Below are 19,711 nucleotides of genomic sequence, written 5' to 3'. Positions count from 1 at the left end.
TATAAAAGAAAGTAGACTAAATAAATAGAAATCATTTACTGAAACTTTTGCAGCTTTTCTATATCTTAACATCATGTCAATACAATCTCTATTCTCCTGTTAATAGAACTATTCGTCTTGAGTTTACTTCTTAATATAAAATATACATATTTTTATCTCTTTGGCATGTGTTGAAAGTGTTTTGTATATTTAATTTGTTTGATAATTAATTTCTTGATAAACTTTATGACTTTAATGAATTCTTTTTATTTTCCTAGCTCTTCGACAATTGAATACTTGTATTGATATTACTATTACTTTTGTAAGTATAAGCCAAGAAAAGTGTTTCGTAAGAAAACTCTTCTTTTAAAAAATTATAAGCTATTCGACGTTTTTTTGCCAAAAAAATGATATAGCTTAATAATATAAATTTAGAAAGCAAAACAATCTTTATATGTCTTTTATTTTGATTCATTGTTTCAGATATCGTTTTAATAATATATGTTGCAAAATCTTCAAAAAATACTTTTAAGAAATCTTCAGCAAGCAATTTTTTATCATATTCTTCTTTTCTAATAAAACGATTAATTAAAATTTTTCCAAGTTCCTTTATCAAACCTCCAAGTAATGATGTTAAAATAATAGTCTTATAAAATTAAAATGATAGTCATATAAAATATAGATCTAAAATTTTCCACATAAAAATAAACCTGCTAATCTAGTGATTGCTTCAATGCAGGCACTGCTGTATCGTAGATAATAAATAGAATAACAAAATCTGAATATTTATTTTTCAACATTTGTAGAAAGCGACCGAATGTTCTCAATTTTTGTCTTATTATGTTATCATGATGTTCTGATGCTTTATATTTTTTACACTGTTGATTTTCAAAGACAATTATTAACTCATCATAACGTATAAGTCGTACTATATTATCTTTTTTTTTAAATAGAAAAAAACATGTAATTTTTAATTTTTTTGCTTCAGGATGTATTCGACCTATTACTGTTCTTCCTAAAACTGATATCGCTCTGGTGTTTTTATTTTTACGACCAATACATTTTTGAAAATGATGTTTGCTTATAGATTTTAATATAAATGCTTTGCATTTTGGATAGGTATGCAGTATATAATTAGAAATATAATTTATTAGATACTTCTTTAGAACGCTTCTCTATAAGAAGTTCTCTATCATTAAGTGTATTGTATACGTTAAAATAAAAATTTTTACGTCTTCGAAGTGTTTCTATAATTCTTTGTTTTTTGTAATACTTTTTGCTAAATTTTTAAATAATTTTTAAATATATTATTTCAGTGATATTTAGATGTAAAATCTTCAGAAAATACTGTTAAAAAAATCAAATAAATATTTCAAGTGTATTCTAGAGTAGTAAACTTTCAGTTTCAATTATGTGGAATGTGAAGTATCTAATTAAAGATAATATTAAAAAATATTACATTTTTTTTTAATCTTATAATAATTAAAAATTGTCAATTATAAATGATTCAATATAAATTAATATCAAACTTTTATTAAAACAGAACAATGAACGGTCGACTTTTTTCATTTATCTTATTATCCCGTTATGCTCTAAGTTTATATTTTTCTCATTGCAGATTTTCAAATGCAATAAATCTAAAATGCAAAGAATTATTTACCTTAGATTTTTAATAGTATTTTCTGAGGACTTTACTGTACATTACTAAAACAATAGCAGAAATAATAAATCAAAGTAAAAAAATGGAAAAATTGTTCTGCTTTTCGAATCAAATATTAAAAAAAAAATTTTACAAGTTTTAAAAAAAAATGTCGAGCTATTTACAAAATGTTTGAAGTTAAATTATAGTATTATTTCTTTTGAACTATAACATTTGAAAAAAATCATACTGTATTGTCTTCTTTTAAAATGGGAAAAACAATAATTTTAGTAAGAAAAAGTATAATTTTAGGTAATATTAAATTATTTCAAATTTTTCTCTTTGTAATTTCTTTTGACAAATGTTTAAGTTTTTGAACGTCTAACCCGGTAAAAAATTTCTCATACATAATTAGACAAAAATAGTACATATCTAATTATACAAAATTATATACCGAATTTGTCCATACATAAATAGATACACCTATATATAAATGAATATGAATATATATATTTATATATGATTATATAAAGGTGTGTATGAGTAAATATACATTTTCTTGTTTTATTTTGTTGTGTTTTTATTGCGCAAACATAAAGTACATAATCATACATACATCACATCATATATATATATATATGTAAAGAAAAGCACGACACCTCATATACTCGCGTCGTTACTTGTCTTTAATTTGAATCGGCCGCGTTATTGACAAAGCTTATTGACGGGGATCGCTACGGAGCAGACGACAGAGAATGATAAGCGAGAATTGGAGCAGATGATCGAACAGTTAAAGTATAGAAAGTGAAGTGCAATAATTTGTTAATCAGCTCCTATAAATAGAATATCATACCTGGATTAGAGGCTTTAAATGGTTTCTCTTATTTTTACAGGTATGATAAAATAATGTAAATACTTTTGTAAACAGGATAATTAAACGAACTCTTATTTTTACAGAGAAACTATTGAGTCTTTAATCGGAAGATACTCCTACTTTATAAATTAAATAAACAAGATTATTAAAAAACACCATTTTTTGCAAAAAAGGTAAGAATGGCAAAACTAAGATTTGAGTTTACGGTAAAAGCACTGGCGACTGATAATAAAACAAACGTCATCGCTATAACCTCAATTGAGACAGAGGAACATGAGATTTTTATAATGCCAATCGAACTGCAAAATATTACATACCATGGAAAAGTGAAAAATACAGCAATTTTTCAAAAGGTAAAAAACACTTTAACAAAAAGAGGTATTACAAGAAAAGTTTGGATTACCTTAGATAAGGATACCTTAAAAGAATACATGGACGAAGATGGAAATATGCAGTTCAATGATATCTTGTTAGAGCAACAAAATACGAAAACAGAAGAACTTCAAATACCTGTAACGGGTATTTCAGCAGAAGCTTTACAACAAATTTTGGAAAAAGTAACTACAACAAACGATGAACAAAAATCTGAAGTCCATAATCTAAAGAAAATATCAGAAAAATTTGTAATAGAAAAATTTACCGGAAAAAACGCTAACGTTTTACAATGGATGGAAACTTTTGAAAGCGAGTGCACAAGATTGGGAGTAGATCGAGATATAAATAGGATTGAACTCTTAAGATTATTTTTAGGAGGATCATGCATTGACTGGTACAGCTCAATGCTTATGAAATATACATTAAATTCTGATTGGGAAAAATGGAAAAAAATCTTATGTGACACTTATGCAGATAAAGGGTGGACTCCAGTGAGGTACGCTTTCGAATTTAAGTACATAAATAACTCATTACTAGAATATGCTCTGAAGAAGGAGAGACTTTTATTAGAAATAAACAAATCATTGGAAAAAAAAAACCATGATTGACTTAATCGCTGTTGGACTTCCTAATTATATATCTGACAGAATTAATAGAAACAAACTAGAAGAAACTGAAGATCTGTTCAATGAGATAAGGGGTCTAGAACACCTAATAAAAACAAAAACATTAGATAAGAAAGAAAAAGCATATTATGAGAAGAAGGAAAGAAAAGTTGAAGAGAAGAAACCTTGCAAGATATGTGAAAAAGAAAGAAAAGGTGAACGTTACCATCCCGAATCAAGTTGCTGGTTTAGAAACAAGGATAATGAGAAGAAAACAATAAATCAAGTAAAAACTGTAAACAATTCACAGCTGGAACTAGAACTAAATAAAGAAAATCCAAAAAACTAGACATACCACCACTAATAAAAATCAAATTAATAGTAAATGACAATTTGGATATCTATGGAATATATGACTCAGGAGCAAATGTGTCATTAATTAATTCAAGATTACTAAAAATGAAGAAAGAAGAAACAGATAATCTACAAATGGCTAACTTGAGGACGATTAGTGGTGTGAAGAAAACAAATGGTATAGTAAAACTGAAGATAAAAATCTATAATATTGAAGAAACTATGAACATCTTTGTTGTAGATAATGAAAATTTTAACTATGATTTTCTGGTTGGTTTGGACTGCATCAAGAAATTCAAATTAATTCAAAATGAAGATCTAAGGATCACACAAAATTACAATCCAAAGGAGAATAAAAATTGCCTCACTATTGGAACTTTAAAAGAAAGAAATGATGTCAAAATTCCTAACTTATTAGGGGACAGACAGATAGAAGAAAAACCTCCTTATTCTGAAGTAATGAAGGATGGAAGAATCAAACAGATGAACAAATATGAAGTGAATTTTAATGAGCATATAAATGCTAGTGAATTTAAAATATTAATAAACCACTTAGATTTGGATAAACAATCAGAAATTGATAATCTGATTGAAAAATATAAACGAGTATTTGCAACAGATAAATATGACATCGGCACTGTAAAAAACTATGAAGCACACATTGACTTGATGGTAGATAAATACTGCAACAAACGTCCATATAGATGCACAAATGAAGATAGAAGAGAGATAGAAAAACAAATAGCAAAACTACTTAAGAAAAATTTGATTGAAGAATCATACAGCCCATTCGCTGCTCCAGTTACTCTAGCATATAAAAAAGAAGATAATAAAAAGTCAAGATTATGCATAGACTTCAGAGAATTGAACAAAATCGTTGTCCCTCAATCACAACCTTTCCCACTGATCGAGGATATAATGGTAAAAACAGTTAAGTGCAGATATTTTTCTACTTTGGACATAAATTCAGCATTCTGGTCAATTCCTTTGAAGATACAAGACAGACAAAAAACAGCATTTGTAACTCAAGAGGGGCATTTCCAATGGACTTGCCTCCCCTTTGGATTAAAGACGGCTCCAGCAATTTTTCAAAGGATATTAAGCAACATCATAAGAAAATACAAACTGTCAGACTTTGCAGTCAACTATATAGATGACATCCTAATTTTTTCAAAAACTTTTGATGAACATATACTGCACTTATCAAAGCTACTAGAGGCAATACTAACCGAAGGATTCAGACTAAAATTCTCTAAATGCACTTTTGCGGAAAACTCAGTAAAATACTTAGGGCACATAATGGAGAACAATTCTGTCAGACCACTGAAAGATCACTTAATTGCAGTAAAAAAATTTCCAGTTCCACAAACAAACAAAAATATTCGCCAATTCCTTGGTAAAATTAATTACCATCATAAGTTTGTTCCACGCATTGCAATTATTTTAGATCCACTACACAATTTATTGAGGAAAGACGTGAAATTTATCTGGTCGGAAGAATGTCAAGAATCGTTTGAAAAAATAAAGTCGTTACTATGCTCGGAACCCATTTTAAAAATTTTTGATCCAGATTTACCAATTAAAATACATACAGATGCAAGCATCAAAGGAGTTGGAGCTGTTCTGAAACAAGAAGATGAAAATGGAGATAGTAAGCCAGTAGCATTCTTTTCAAAAAAACTGAATGAAGCACAAAAAAAAAAAAAGGCGATATATCTGGAATGCTTGGCAATAAAAGAAGCGGTAAAATACTGGCAACATTTGCTAATTGGAAAAGAATTCACAGTATATACGGACCATAAACCGTTAGAAAATATGAACGTAAAGACCAGGACAGATGAAGAACTAGGAGACTTGACATACTACTTATCTCAATATAATTTTAAAGTGAAATATAATCCTGGAAAATCTAACCAAGAAGCAGATTGCTTAAGTAGAAATCCAGTTCTGGAACCTGAGGAAAACGCAGATGATGTTCTAAAAGTAGTAAATTTAATTAACTTAGAAGACATAAAAAATGACCAAAGAACAAATACAGATCTACAGAACAATAAGAATAAATTTAAATTGAAAAAAGACATCTACTATAAAAAATCAAAAAGAAGAGATAAAATCTTGTTATCGGAAGATCTTAGTAAAACATTAATAAAAGATATCCACAATATTTACTGCCATTTAGGAAGAACACAGATGTTAAACAAAATAACACCATTCTATGCAGCAAAAAACATTGTTGCTAACATAAAAAAAATTTGTGACAACTGTAATATCTGTATAAAGAACAAATCAGAAAAAAATCTAAATATGGGTTAATGTCACACTTAGGACCAGCGACATACCCATTTGAAATCATATCCATTGATACCATTGGCGGTTTCGGAGGTTCCCGATCAACAAAAAAATATTTGCATCTTCTGGTGGACCATTTTACAAGATATGCTTATATTTTGACATCAAAAAGCCAAACTGCCAATGACTTTATAAAATTAACAAAGAATGTGACTCAAGGCTACGACATAGACATGATATTAACAGATCAATATCCTGGCATAAATTCAAAGGACTTTAAAGAATATCTGAGAGGAAAAGATATAAAAATGGTTTTTACTGCTGTTGATGCGCCCTTCTCAAACGGTCTTAACGAAAGACTGAACCAAACATTAATTAATAAGATAAGATGTAAAATAAATGAAAGTGATAAAAAAATAGCATGGGCAACTATCGCACAAAAATGTGTGGAAAAATACAACGAAACAGAACATACAATCACCAAATTCGCTCCGAAATACCTATTGGAAGGTGAAAATGTAAATATCTTACCAAACGAATTAAAATCAAGATGCACAGATGCGGATCTAACAAGAGACAGAAAACTAGCTTTGGAAAATACAATAAAATCTCACAATTATAATAAGGAAAGATTCGACCTACGGAGAAAAGAATGCAGATTGGAGGCGGGAGACCAAGTCTACGTAGAAAATGGAAATCGGCTAAACCGAAGAAAACTGGACGAATTAAGAATCGGACCGTATACAATAATCAAAAAGATCTCCAATTCAATCTATAAAATCGACACCGGACACAAGAAGACAGAGTCTAACCTTTTCCATATTACTAAACTAATTCCAGCATTGGATAATAATCACTAAACAACTACGTTCGACCACTTACACTTGTTTTCTCTTGGGATGGGAGATGTAAAGAAAAGCACGACACCTCATATACTCGCGTCGTTACTTGTCTTTAATTTGAATCGGCCGCGTTATTGACAAAGCTTATTGACGGGGATCGCTACGGAGCAGACGACAGAGAATGATAAGCGAGAATTGGAGCAGATGATCGAACAGTTAAAGTATAGAAAGTGAAGTGCAATAATTTGTTAATCAGCTCCTATAAATAGAATATCATACCTGGATTAGAGGCTTTAAATGGTGTTTCTCTTATTTTTACAGGTATGATAAAATAATGTAAATACTTTTGTAAACAGGATAATTAAACGAACTCTTATTTTTACAGAGAAACTATTGAGTCTTTAATCGGAAGATACTCCTACTTTATAAATTAAATAAACAAGATTATTATATATATACTCATACAGTACACAAAGATTGCATACACATTGCATCAATCTTTCATCGCAATGTTGCAATATTGCAAATTCACTGCAAAATGTTGTTGCATCATTGCTGTGGGATTGCAGCAACGTTAAAATGTCCGCTTTTAGGAAGATTGTAACGAAAGATTACAGTAATATTGCAATGTAATGAATTTGCAATAATGCATTGTTATTGCAATCTTAGAATAATGTTGCATATATTTTTATTTATTCGGACATTTATCTGTCCAATTTTTGAACAATCAGTTCAATATCTGAATTCCCTGTGTTGAGGTCGTATCAGAAAAATTAAACTGATAAAAATAATTACTATGTCTTTAATCTTACTAGCCACTCTTTGCAAGTTTCATATAATCATCATGACTAAAACTTAAATACGAGATAGATTTTGCAACGCGCGTCGCATAGCGGTAAACGAACGAACTAGCAATTACCGAATATTGCTATTGCAATGTTACTGGAATGTTGCTGTCACATTCTCATGAAATATTACAATTACAGGTTGCAATAATGTCTCAACAATATTACATTGCAACTTGCAAGATTGTAACATTGCTGCAATGTAATTGCAATGTTCTGTGCTGTATGGGCAGTAAGAGTGACTTGATGAGGTCCTTTCTTAAAAATCTCTTCTTTAAATACCCCAAGCACTAATTTTCGAACTATTTGTATCATTCATAAAATGTATTTATATCTCATGTTATTTATTTTTCTCATATTATTTAGAAATACAATAAATAACATATATTTCTTATAAATGTAAAATAGTGTTTTTTTATTTTATTTTGTTTATATTCCTCTCTTGCATGCACGCGCGCGATAAGAAAAAGGTATAGAAACTTTTAGAAAAGTAAAATATTTTTAAATCAAGGCATTAAGTGAAATTAAGGAAAAAGTGACACAATTAGCCAGAATTTCTCGTTTATACAAAATCATATACAATTGCGTATGACTATATCTGAAATTTGCTTCTTACTTATATATGTTTATACATGATGCAAGACTTATACATAATCATATATTAGACTAACAGAGATTCATATATAATTATATATAAAATATTGTGGACATTACATATAAGTATGTATAAAAAGTACTTACATGTAATTCTATACTGCAGTCGTTCCATTTATATATATATATATATATATAACGTTTTATATTTCGTCATGTATAATTATACATATTTTTACACAATTATGTAAAATATTGTATAACTCTATTAAATGCTACATGATTATATATGAGAAATTTTTTACCGGGAACTCATAAGTGTGTACTCTTTTAAGATAACAATTATTTATATATTTTGCTTTTAAAATTGTTACAGTATCTGTAAAAATGTTTTTTGTATTTGCATCAGCTGTGATAAATCATTTAAATATACATATTTTTTAGCTAATTTAAGCATATATAGAAAATATTTTATATATTTCATTTTGTTTTATGTTTAGTTTCTTTATAAGTCTCTTATATATATAATACTGAATAAGAGTTTACCCTAGCTTTATGATGATTAAATATTTGTACTGATATGTTTTTGTACTGATCTTTTATAAATGCAATCTATGCCTTACAAAAAAATTTATTTTAATAAATTATAAATTGTTTTTTTTTTTTTTAATACCCAGTTATGATGCTTGAAAGCATCTAAGTTTTAAGAGAACAATATAATTTTTTATTTTTTTATTTTGATTTTTTCTTTTGAATATTGTTTAAATAATATGCGTTGTAATTTAGGAAAATTATAATTAATTGTAATTAATTATTAAAAAATAAAAATTATAAAAAATTCTTCATTTTTTTAAACATAAAAAATCTTTAAAAAAACTTTAATAAAAAATTTTTTATTATTTATATATATTGTTTAAATAAATTAATAACAATTTTTTTAAGTTTTTCTCTATTAAGCGTCTAAGTAATATTAATTGTGTATGGATTATTTTAAATTATATGAATATTATATATGTATATAATATATTGTACACACACACGCTTGATAAAAATAAAAAAGAATATAATGTTATAAAGATTATAATATTACAAAGAAAATAAATAAAAAAATAATCAATGAAGAATATTATATTTTTATTTGAAAGATTATTGATACTCAATTATGCACTGGTCCTCATAAAATATTAAAAAAAAAAAAATAATAGTAATAAATCTTTTGTATATTAGGAGGACACAAAATTCGAGAAGGTACCGATAAAATACATTGCATTCAGAAAGGTTTTATCAAGACAGTTCCAATAATATACGGTACATCAAAAAAATTAGCGGTACGGTCCTTCTAAGAGCCAAAGGTCCTGTTAATATACATTTCATTTAAGAAATGGTACCGCTAAAATACAAATTACAAACATATATATATATATATATATATATATATATATATATATATATAAATAATAAATGGAGCGACTGCAGTATAGAATTACATGTAAGTACTTTTTATACATACTTATGTGATGTCCGGACAATGGTAAAATTCAATGAACAGAACATTATTAAAGAGATCTGTACAAGTCCATCTAAAATTCATCCAAAGAGCAAGATTGAAGTTATGATTAGTGTTAACTGTATTATTAGTTATAAAAATATTAATTATACTATAGCTATAAGAATACTGCATAATTGAACAATGCATTGAACAAATAAGTGAAGAGATAAGAATAAAATAAGCAAAGGTTACCAGACACCCATCTTATCTGTCGGCTATCTTCTATAAACAAAAACGAGCTGCATATCAACTTCCAGCCAAACGATATTCCAACGTATCAAGAAGCCGATGTGACGATTAAAAATCTATGCGATACTGTTGAGGGCGTACTCCCCACCACAAGAGGACCAACGTACATCATCGCTCGTGAGACAGTTTTCTTCCAGCAAACTCACTGTTAGGTCATATTAAGTTCTATATACTATTTTTCTCTGCATTGTTCAGTTGAAAACACTGAGTTATTTGGTTTATATTTAGCAGTGTAATATCTGCATTATTAAAACGTATCTATAAGGCTTTGCTCCTAATTAAAATTAGGTAAGCTAATTTAAACTATTTTTATTTGATTTTATTCATATCCTTTTCATACGATAGATTGTTACCTCCTGTATCCCTAGTAAACCCGGTGAATGCAGGGTGACTAAAAAATAAGGAGACATTTCAAATTTCGCGCTAATAGTCGATATTACAGAATTCTCTACACACGTCTAGTGACCAGACGTAACACTTATATATAATGTCAACAATATTTTATATATAATTATATATGAATCTCTGTTAGTCTAATATATGATTATGTATAAGTCTTGCATTATGTATAAACATATATAAGTAAGAAGCAAATTGCAGATATAGTCATACGCAATTGTATATGATTTTGTATAAACAAGAAATTCTGGCTAATTGTGTCACTTTTTCCTTAATTTCACTTAATGCCTTGATTTAGAAATATTTTACTTTTCTAAAAGTTTCTATACCTTTTTCTTATTGCGCGCGTGCATACAAAAGAGGAATATAAACAAAATAAAATAAAAAAACACTATTTTACATTTATAAGATATATGTTATTTATTGTATTTCTAAATAATATGAGAAAAATAAATAACATGAGATATAAATACATTTTATGAGTGATACAAATAGTTCGAAAATTAGTGCTTGGAATATTTAAAGAAGAGATTTTTAAGAAAGGACCTCATCAAGTCACTCTTACTGCCCATACAGCACAGAACATTGCAATTACATTGCAGCAATGTTACAATCTTGCAAGTTGCAATGTTGTTGAGACATTATTGCAATCTGTAATTGTAATATTTCATGAGAATGTGACAGCAACATTCCAATAACATTGCAATAGCAATATTCGGTAATCGCTAGTTCGTTCGTTTACCGCTATGCGACGCGCGTTGCAAAATCTATCTCGTATTTAAGTTTTAGTCATGATGATTATATGAAACTTGCAAAGAGTGGCTAGTAAGATTAAAGACATAGTAATTATTTTTATCAGTTTAATTTTTCTGATACGACCTTAACACAGGGAATTCAGATATTAAACTGATTGTTCAAAAATCGGACAGATAAATGTCCAAATAAATAAAAATATATGCAACATTATTCTAAGATTGCAATAACAATGCATTATTGCAAATTCATTACATTGCAATATTACTGTAAAATTTTGTTACAATCTTCCAAAAAGCGGACATTTTAACGTTGCCGCAATCCCACAGCAATGATGCAACAACATTTTGCAGTGAATTTGCAATATTGCAACATTGCGATGAAAGATTGATGCAATGTGTATGCAATCTTTGTGTGCTGTATGGGTATATATATATATATATATATATATATATATATATATATATATATATATATATATATATGATGTGATGTATGTATGATTATGTACTTTATGTTTGCGCAACAAAAACACAACAACCCGGCAAAAAATTTTTCATATATAATCATATATAATTGTACAAAATAATATAGAAATATATAAAATTATATATAATCTCTCATATAATTATATATAATTTTATATGACTTTTATATATAATTATATTTAAGTCCTTCATTATATATATTTATATATAAATGTACATAAAGATTCATACAGTCATGCATATGATTATATATGATTATATATAACTTCTTACAGTTTATATATAAACTTATATAATCATATATATAAAGCACTTATCCACGTAGTTTATTATATATATGATTATATATAAAATATTGAACTGGATTTATTTGAACAATATGTATATTTAACATGTTGTTTTTATTTTAGTTGTAAAACAGCCTTAACACAGAAACTGGCCGAGCTAAATTATCTTCGTGTCCGGCATCAGAAATTCATTTTTTTCCTAATGCTCTGCATCACGACTTTAACTTTTGCTTCCATGCAGAGCACACGTGCGGTGCCTAATATCATAATATGTCGGCCGTGAGGGAATAAATATCATGAAATAAAACGAACAACCATAAATTTCAATTAATAAGAGGTATTTATTTATTGTCGGTTTAGTAACTTGGAACAACTTTTTTTATATCAAGAGAATAACGTGAAATATACAAATTCTTGTGTGAGCGCTCTTACCAAGTTATATACTTTTACATTTAAGATACAATTGTCATAGGACATTTTTCCTGCTGGGCTCTAGTTATTATGTGATGTGCTGTGTCACATATAGCCATTAAAAATATATATAACTACTAATTATTTCACTACTTATTTTTTAGTACAATATGATAACAAGTAGATTGACAAATCTCAGGAGAAGTCCATAGCTAAATTGAAAATCCTGACATGCTCCAGAAAAAATTGTAGCTGCCTTGTTAAATTGCTCCAAAAAATTTTTTATTGTAAATTGAGTTACCATAGATATATACGAAAGCAAGAAAATGTAAACTATCTTTTCACGTTTTTAAAGCAGACATTTTCTAATAACTTTTGGAACGATACATATGTGATTATTTACTAGAAATACTTTCATCATTGACATGATATGATTGACTTGCAACAATATAGGAGGCCCTCCTTCTGCGATTGGAAGAATGTGGTCAATTCTTGTTCGTGTTTCTTGATGAAATATAATTCTAGCCTGATCAATTTCAAGCGGCTCAAGTACAAAGAGAATGTTTAGCCGAGATCTAAGGAAATACTTTATTGATCCGAAAACAACTGAATTTTCAGCAACTCTGCAGCGTACACAATAATTTATCGTTTTTGTAGTTTTGTAAAACAGAGATGTGTATATCTGACCTTTAATTTTGGCTCGGGCAAAGACTTTAACATCTGTTAATAAGATGTCTATGGAATCCATTAAATACTTCTCATGTTCAGTGAAAGTGATAAGATAAATACTCTTACCCAAACATTTATCAGGAGTATGAGCTGACTGAATTTGCTTTTTGTTTATCATGGCCTGAATTCCTTGGGAAATTTTTATTTTATTTATAATCTCTGCTCCAACATGTTTTGATCCATGAATCATTTTGGCCAGAATTCCAATAAAACTTTCGAAAGCGTAGGCACTGTTGCCCCATACTGGACCTCATCGTCGAATATTTAAAACTACATGCAGAATCTGATGCAAATTATAAGTAAGTTCAGTCTCTCCATACAGATTTTCAAATTTACTTACAAATTTTCTAAGTAAAACCTCTGTCCTTTCTTAATAATTTTATGAGCAATCTCGGCATGCCTTCCAAATGCAAACATCCTCTCCTTTGTTCGAATAATGCATCCATGGGGACTAAATTTATAAACACGACGATGTCTCTTCCCTGGCTGAGGCTGTCTTATCCTTTGCGTTTTAATTTCACACGTCTGACACCCATATTTGCTATTATGATTTTGCATGTTTAAAATTATTGCTCCGGCTGGAGCATCAGCTACTATCAAAGGAACTCTTACTTTACTTCTAAAGGTCTTGTTATTCTTAAGATGGGTCCAAGTGAGACCTCCTTGTTTGAAGCAAGACTGGAGTTTTAAACATAATGGTCTTAGATACGTATTCATTTCTGGCTTTGATTCAGCATACCATATCCCTACATACACCATGAAAAGACGCCTCAGACGTGGTGGAACCTCGGCTATCATGAAAGATATCGGCCATAAATCAGCCTTTGAACTTTTTTTAATGCAAGCTCCATCAGTACTCAGCATAAGCGTGAGATCATACTGCTCTCTGTCAATATTAACTCTTTTATACTCAGATCCATCCGTGATGTCAGTTATTATGTTTGCATTCATATTTTTATTTAGATTTGCTTTATCTAAAACATCAACAGAATTCTTATACTCAAACAAATATTGGATCTGATCAATAATGTCTATCTCATAAAAAAGAATGCAGCCTACATCAGAGTTACATGAATTACATAATTCATTTTTACTTGTGCCATAATAAAACTTGCATATTTTACAGCAATAATGTGTAATAACTTTACACGGAGGAGCCTGTTTTTTAACATAATTAAACAATCGAAAAACTGTTTTAGGCATTCTATTACGTCGTGGTAAAGCAGACGTCAGAAAATTCAAGTCACCTTCCAGACAAGCATTTGTTTTGTTATTAGTAACATACAAATTGATGAAACTTAATACAGCCTCATCTACAGTCATTCGGCTATTAGAATAGAGCTTTGGAGAAGAGAAAACAGTTTTTAAGTCACCAAGCAACTCATTATTCTCAGTACTTTCATTCTCACTTTCAACTTCAAGACCGGAATAATCTATCATAGCCTCTTCAGTATCAATTCCTTCAAAGGTTACTGAATATTCTGCTGAGCAATTACTTTCTTGAAGGGCACCATTTTCAGCAGCATCCTCTTTCGCCACAGAATCTGAAGAATCTCTTGTATCGGTACTAAAAGTACAGTTGTGTGTTTTACACTCAGAGTTTGAAAACACACTAGGAGTACTGTCCAATATCTCCTGGTTGCTTGATCCTGATTCATTAGTAGAGATGGAGGAGACATCAGAAAGTTGGAGAGTGTGTTCAAAGCAAAACGCATCCCTTTTTGCCCAGCGAGCTATAGTCCTGTAACTCTGGAAAAAAAGCAACATAACAAATTTAAAAAAAATCAAATAACCATTAATCCATCCAGCAGATTTAAATATAACTGCCATATAACAAACATAAATGCACCCATGTTACATCTACTCAGTTATATTCTATGTCTGCTGAGCATGCATGTATCGAGCTTTAAGAAATCCTTGAGGCATGCAATTAGAAAAAAACTCATGGCCAAGTTGAAATTTACCTTCTCTCGTTTCACTTTTGCTGACAGTGATACCCCAAGTTCCATAGCAGATGAGCGCTTTATTCTATTTAAAAAAAGAAATGAAATTAATTGTTCCGCACAAGAAAACATTCATGGTTATAGATACTAAATATTAAATTTTAAAAGAATTAGACATTTACTGTGTGTACAATTGTACATACCTCTTGGAATGGTTCATCCACTTAGTAGCTACGATCACAATAGTAGCTACGAAAAGGACTAAAACTTACTGATAACCAGTTCTTAAACTTTCAAACAGTTTTCTAATTACTGAAAGTTTATTGTAAATTGTAAATAAATTGATGAATCTAACGACACTCTCAGACGATACTTGACTTATGCTCCGTGCTAGAGAGAGAGAGAGCTAAAAGACGGCAAGGAAATCAGCCGATAGACGGCGCCAGCTGACGGCAGCCAAAGCAGAGAGAAGACTGAGGGCGGTATTCATAGTCCGTGCTTATATTCAAGATCGTCTTAAGCACGAACTTATATTCGCTCTCTTCGTCAGACACAATCTATGTGTGACGAAGAGAGCGAATATAAGTCCGTGCTTAAGACAATCTTAAATATAAGAACGGACTATGAATACCGGCCTGAGAGTGGACATGCCCGCATTTTTCGTGTTTCTGTGGGCTAGCGCCTCTATGTGCACAAAACGTGCACATTGAACTACGTAGCCAATGTCCACGAATTCCGTAGGTAATGTCCACGATCTTTTGGGTCTTTTCCGTGCTATGTCCACGACTTTTTGGTTCCGATATGTGCTATATCTACAAAGTGTCGGTAATGCATACTTGTAAAACATGATTATGTATATCAATCAGATTTGAAATATAAATACACACGTATTGTAAATACATGTATTGTAGCATTTATTTTTGCATTTACAGTTTATTTAGCAAAAGATGAGTTATTTTCAATAACCTGTGCAATTTGAAAATGTACATTTAAATTATTTTATTAAATTACTTCTATAATTTTGTGTGTGTGTGTGTGTGTGTGTGTGTGTGCGTGCGCGTGTGTAAATAAAGTATTGCATTTTTGTCAATATTTAAAAAGATGATAAACTCTTATAGATATTTCATACAGTAATGACCAATAACTTATTTTAACTATTAAAAGCCAGGGTTGGGCGTTTACACGTAAACTATAATAGATGTAAAAATACATATTAAACACGAATGCAAGCTAGACAGTAAAAATAATCTTTTTATTTATAATTTGAGAGGACTATAGTCATGAACCGCCGCAAGCAAGTGTGCACCGCACAAAGTTTCATTTAACAATTAAGTTTTAAAATCTAATTCTATATTCTTAACACTACACATACACAAAATTTTGTGTGCTTGTTCTGGAAGACTTTAATTTTTTCTAAAACAAATATTGTATATCAATTGAAAAAAACCGTGTCATAAAACTTGAAACTATATTGGTCGGATCGAATACTTGTTTATTTTTTAAAATATAACTATCCTAAAAATTGCTCTTTTTAAAAATTGTGTATTTACCAATCCTTTATAAATCAGATATTGTCAAAAATTATTTTAAAAATGTTATTTATAAAAGATTGATAAATAAAAATATGCAACAAAAATGAATGAAATAATGAGACAACAAAGGACTTTTTGAAATTTTTTAATTTGGAAATTCATAATTTACAGTTCAATATAACAGAATCGTAAAAAAAATTTGAAACATTGTGGTTTATAATTACAGAAAAGCAGGTCATAACAATTCTTTACACGATTTCACGTCACAAAATTATTCGCTCACGCTATGAATTGACTAAAACAAATGCAGTCTACTAACTTCGATGGGTATTTATTTCTGATTGTTGCTTAAGATAGTCAGTATAACACAGAAAAGCATTCAGTAAGCATCGATTTCAATTTTTAACTTCTCGTTTCAATAATTCATTATCATGGGCAGAAAAAGCAAAGAAACAAATCTTGAAGTTAGGAAATTAATTATTTTTTATTGAAAAAATAGTAAATCTTTAAGAGAAATTGGAAGTATTGTTTGTAAAAGTTATTTGACGGCGCGATACGTTATTAAACGATACGAAGAAGAAGGACGAATAGAAAATAAAACAGGCCGTGGTAGAAAGAAATTATTAAATTCCTCAGAAGAGCGTTTGTAGTTAGGAAAGTTAAAAAAAATCCGAAGATAAGTGCTCCCCGAATAAACTCACTTCTTCAAAATTTCTCTGAAAAAGAAGTTTCCCACGAAACAGTTCGAAGAGTACTACGGAAAAAATTCGCAAACATTCTATTACAAGCAAAACTGAGTTGCAAAATAGATTACAAAAGGAATAACAAAAAATAGACAGCGATTATTTGAAAAAAATAATAGGATCGATGCCAAAAAGACTTGCCGAAGCTATAAAACAAAAAGGATATTCCACTAAGTATAAATTTTATTAAAATAATAATTTCTACAATATAAGCGAACAATTTTGTGACGTGGAAACGTGTAAAGAATTGTTATAACCTGTTTTCCTGTAATTATAAACCACAATGTTCCAAATTTTTTTACAATTCTGTTATATTGAACTGTAAATTATGTATTTCCAAATTAAAAAATTTCAAAAAGTCCTTTGTTGTCTCATTATTTCATTCATCTTTGTTGCATTCTCGACTGAGCAAATAATTTTGTGACTCACAGTATATATATATCATCGACAGTCCTGAGAGAGATTATAGTTTTATAAAACAATCTCCTAGCACAGTTCTCGGAATTTGTTGAACATTTCTGCCGATTTCCGCGGTATACGCCTTCTTTCTTCTCCACACTGCGCTCGCTGCAGCCGCTAGGATCAACGCCGCCAAGTGTTAGGAGCGGCACTATTTAATTATGAGTGGATTCTTCTCCCTATTTATTAAAATTTTAAAAAATTTATTAAAATTTATTAAAAATAAATTTATTATTAAATTTATTAAGTGAAAATATTTCAATAGATTTCCACATCATCCATGAGGTACTAATGCTGACGCATTTTTATCTTCAGTGGAGCGGACCTACTGAAAAAACCACTTTTAAAAAAACGCGTCAGCATTAGTACCTCATGGATGACATGGAAATCTATTGAAATATTTTCACTTAATAAATTTAATAATAAATTTATTTTTAATAAATTTTAATAAATTTTTTAAAATTTTAATAAATAGGGAGAAGAATCCACTCATAATTAAATAGTACCGCTCCTAACGCTCGGCGGCGTTGACCCTAGCGGCTGCAGCAAGCGCGGTATGGAGACAAAAAAAGGGATATACCGCGGAAATCGGCTGAAATGTTCAACAAATTCCGAGCACTGTCCTAGCAAAACAAGTAAACAGCGAGCATCTCGGTAAAAATTGAGATAAATACGCTACGCTCATAATCATGTGCAACGGAAAATCTGTGTGTTACCGTGCAGCTTCGTTTCACATTTCTCATTTTGCAATATTATCGTTTTATAAAATATTGTTTTTATATTTTCTTTTATTTCTGTTTAATTGTTATTTAATTTGGGTGGAGTTCCGATTAGCGGAACCCTCCGATTTTTTTGAAACTTCGCTCTTTTATGTAGTTTGGCGCGCTGATTACGAATATGATAATGAAAATTGCTGACTAGGTCATTTTCAAGGTCAAAACAAGGTCAGAAAAAGTGAAAAAATATCACTTTTTTGAGATTATTTCGAGAAATATTGATGTAACAAAAAAATGTTTCAAATAAAAGTTGTAGTTTTTGTAAAAATACATCATTTATGTCCTATGCATTTTTTGTGTAAAACTGATAAATTTCGAGAAAATTGACGTTAAAGATTAAAAACTTTGATAAACAGGTAGGGGAGGTTCGGGGGGACGAAAAAAGAAGGGTTAGGGGGGTCGAAGCCCCCCCGAGGGGGTAGAAGGCACAGGCGGGGAGGGGGGTGCAGGGGAAGGGGCTCTGCCCCTCCCCCCGCCTATTACATGGCTAGTCACTATTATAGAAGTTTAAAATAACTTTCAAACACAATATGCTCTTCACCTTGCGTAGGGGTCTTGCTAATCTTTTCAGTATCTAATATTTTTAGTATATTGTAGACTCATACTTTTAGTAAGGCGAAGATTTAATTCATATAAACTTTCTGCGCGCACACACCTTGCGTTGGGGTCTTGCTAATCTTTCCTGTATTTAAAATTTTTAGTATATAGTAGACTCATCATACTTTTAGTAAGGCGAAGATTTAATTCATATAAACTTTCTGCGCGCACACACCTTGCGTTGGGGTCTTGCTAATCTTTTCAGTATCTAGTATTTTTAGTATATTGTAGACTCATTAGATTTTTAGCAAGGCAAAGATTTAATAAATATACATAAATTGTATACGCACACACGCCGCTACATTCTTGAACGGCATGCGCATGCAAGCTAAGGCCTACCTGTTTACCAAAGTTTTTAATCTTATCTTATCTTATCTTATCTTATCAGTTTTACACAAAA

At 29.8% G+C, this 19,711-nt stretch overlaps 1 long non-coding RNA gene across 1 annotated transcript; it reads left to right on the top strand.

The window, feature by feature from the left end:
* Positions 1 to 993: 993 nt before the first annotated feature.
* On the top strand, positions 994 to 5,548 carry LOC136999338 (uncharacterized). The gene is made up of 2 exons (XR_010889702.1): positions 994 to 2,511; positions 2,576 to 5,548. It is a non-coding gene; the product is annotated as an uncharacterized lncRNA (long non-coding RNA).
* Positions 5,549 to 19,711: the final 14,163 nt, after the last annotated feature.

The sequence above is a fragment of the Linepithema humile genome, chromosome 4 (assembly GCF_040581485.1).
Source record: "Linepithema humile isolate Giens D197 chromosome 4, Lhum_UNIL_v1.0, whole genome shotgun sequence".
Classification (NCBI taxonomy): Eukaryota; Metazoa; Arthropoda; class Insecta; order Hymenoptera; family Formicidae; genus Linepithema; species Linepithema humile.
Note: the sequence above shows the minus strand (reverse complement) of the source record. Positions and strands in the feature narration are given on the sequence as shown.